Below are 3,204 nucleotides of genomic sequence, written 5' to 3'. Positions count from 1 at the left end.
AACTTCTGTTCATTAAAGGAGAGCTGTGCTCCTTAGGATTTTCAATGACTGTGATCTTTCCAAAGTAAATTGTCATGCCTTTCTTTGAAGAAGCCTCTGGGTGGATTCAAAATGCCAGCTCTTGGTAGTACAGCATACTGACCATCTGTGTCACAGAACTCATATTAGAAGTGAGTATAAATAAATAAAATATACATAAATAAAAGCAGGCATTTCAAACTAGGTCTCACTCTGAAGTATATAGAAGATACTTTGCTTTTGTTTCTAAGAAGGCCATCTAGCAAATTTATTTTTCATTTCATAGAAAGGGCTTAATATTGGCAATAGGCCTTATTTAAAAGACATTTGCTGCCAAGAGGAGAAGAGCTTGATTTGGAGGGGAAGTCAAGTAAAGGGGAAGAAAGTTGAGAAAGAAGAAAAAAGACTAGCAGCAAAGAAATACCAAATGAAGCCACTATTCATAAAATAGAAATTAATGGATTACAGAGCAAGAACATTAAGAAAGATCTTTAAGAGGTTGCAGGAAATGGGAGAATTAGGGCAAAGCTGAGCTGTCAGGCAGAACATTTATATAACAAACTACTGGTTAAAGCTAATATACACTTTACATTACAGAGGGTAAAAGATAGCAGGTGCTCAAGAGATATAAACCAAGAGAGGATATAATAATTAGAACCTGAGCCATGACTCAGATTCAACCGACTCTGTTGAGTATGTATTTTACTCGATGGTTTGGGGTTTCTGAAATTCACATAGACTTGGAAAAGACGCCTAAAGTCCATTATAATTTAGGGAAGGTGAAGTAGGGTGTTTTGAATGTACTTCCTTGAGGAGCCCATTCCATGTTCTTCTTACAGTTCCAGTTGCTTCTTCCCCAAAGAAAAAAACATTTTCAAATCAGTAGATATAAATTTGTTTCTGTTGTATTCAGAAATGTGACACCACAAGACATACTAATTGGAGAGGCACTCAGAGAAAGACATCATTTCTCAGTGATGGTAGGTAGAATCGTTGCAGAAGGCAACTCTGTTACAGTGTATCAGCATGGACTTAGTCACCAGGTCTCACTCTGAAGAACACAGAGAGGATTTTTATGTTTGCTTTGTTTCTGAGATAGCCATGCTTACAGTGCGTTTGTCTTTTGCTACTGGTGTTAGTTACACGGGCGAAAAAAAAACCTTTCTGCTATTCTCGGCTTTCAGCCAAGAAACAACAGATATCAGCAATGATGTCTCTCATTCTGCATTCACTTCTGAATCCAGTTTGAGTTTCTGACAGCTCCCGGTTTATATACTGCTGAAACCATTTAAAAATTATATTCAGCGCTTTTTAAAATTTAAACTTTTATTCTGTTTAATCCATAAGCTTTATATAGCTTTAGTTTAAAAAATAAAAAGCTTGAAAAACAAAAAATCAAAACAGAAACCATGGAAGCAAAACACTATTTCAAAGCCTGGGCCGTTTCAGCCTCCCAAATACAAAAGCTCTGAAAACTGTATGTGCCAATTGGATGAACAAGAAAAAATGATGAATGAGTCATAATTTCATAAACATTTCCAAAAACAAAATTTTATATAGCATGAAGGATCCTTCCTGCGACTAGTTAATTGCCTTTATAAAAGAGGTGGAGGGAAAAACAAACAAACAAACAAAAAGCCAGAATGGAATCAAATTCCAGTGTTCCAAATCAACTTGTTACACATCAATATAAACCCCCAGTGCCCTGGAAAATAACATGCTTCTATTTTCTGTCTAATCTTAGAGCGCAAATCCTGATTCCTTTCAGCAGAGACTCCACAGGCAACAGAGAAGAGTGTGACCTCAAGGGTTCATTTCTACTTCTGTGGTCGTTCAACAATGGTCTTATTTTGGGGCAAGTTTACTAATTGTAAGGTCCAGGTATAACTTAAACGGGCACTAAGACTCAAGTGACACAAGTTAAAGAAAGAACGCTCTGAAATCACCAGGGACACTGGTGAATGAAACCCGAATGAGACCCTTGTTAGACTGCGGGCTTGGCGAGCAGGGGTTTTTGTCTTCTAGGTTCCGGGGTCCTGGCCCCTCTCCTCCTGGGTCTGATGCTTGGAGATGGGGACTGCCGTCCTTGAGAAGATGATGAAGATGATGGTGCCGCCACTTAGAACCGAGGGCGGAATTGAGGTGGTCTGCGAAGCTCGGGTCAGTGGTGAGGGTGAATGCCATCCCGGGCAGACTGGCTTGGGGGGACCCTTTCCTGTGCTTGGATGCTCATGAAGGTGAGCATCTTCTGTGCTTGGATGGTCATGAAGGTGGAGCAGGGGACAGCCTGGGCTTTGGTGTGGATTGAGATGGTGAGGTCCTTCACTTGGGTGGGGGTGGAGGCAAGTACCTTCTCGGGATGGGAGGCAAGTGTATCTTGTTGGGGACCTGGAGCGACGACGGGGAGTGGGGTGGCTCCTTCACCTGGTGGTGGTGTGGAACCCTCGTGTCACTGAGGTGGGGCAGCAGGAGAAGGAGATCGTCGTCTTTGGATGGGGGGCAGGGAGGGGCTTCTCGGCGATTGCCATGGCTTTCCCCTGAGCATCGGAGGGGAAGTCTCCTGAGGGTCCGTGGTGATGGAGAGGCGCTCTAGGCCTGAGCGCATCTCCACCGCCGGCCTGCCCCCCTCTGGGCTCCTCACCTGGGACCTCTCAGGTTGCGCATCTTCCGAGGACGGAGCCCAATGGAGACCGCCCGCGCCTGTGTTCTGCCACTGTTCTCTTGGTCAGAGGCACAGGGCCCCACGTTCCTAGGCTTGGGTGCTGCTGGTGAGGGGGCCCTCTTTGCTCGGTTACTTTAGGTTTTCTTCCCTTACCTGCCATTCTTCCGGAAGGCGCAGAAACAGGACTGTGTGTGGTGCGGTCTGATTGCTGGGTGGTCGAGGGATGGCGAGTGCTGGGAGGCGGGCTTGCTGGAGGAGGTAACCCCCGGGTTTCTCAAGGGGCCGGATCCTCTGCGATGGGTTCTCTGGCGGCGACTGTGCCTTGGAGGAGCGGCATTCGTCTTGGTGGGATCTCTAAGGAAAATCTAGGGCAGCGTGATCTCCACGGATCTATGATGAAGTTGTATAGGTCTCCTACACGAAGGCCAGCGAAAACATGCCTGGGATTTTGGATTTGCAATGAGATCAAGATCTTGGCCGAGTCTTCTCCTTCTTCTTTTCTGTTTTAGAATTTTTTTTTTTTT

General features: G+C 44.9%; 1 pseudogene; it reads right to left on the bottom strand.

Annotated features, from left to right (window-relative positions):
* Positions 1–1,938: 1,938 nt before the first annotated feature.
* The window catches only part of LOC115873118, a 10,113-nt pseudogene continuing 8,847 nt past the window's right edge, over positions 1,939–3,204 (bottom strand).

This window comes from Echinops telfairi, unplaced genomic scaffold, assembly GCF_000313985.2.
Source record: "Echinops telfairi isolate 266 unplaced genomic scaffold, ASM31398v2 ScPeMD7_7462;HRSCAF=8500, whole genome shotgun sequence".
Lineage (NCBI taxonomy): Eukaryota > Metazoa > Chordata > Mammalia > Afrosoricida > Tenrecidae > Echinops > Echinops telfairi.
This window is presented reverse-complemented; position numbering and strand designations above follow the sequence as displayed.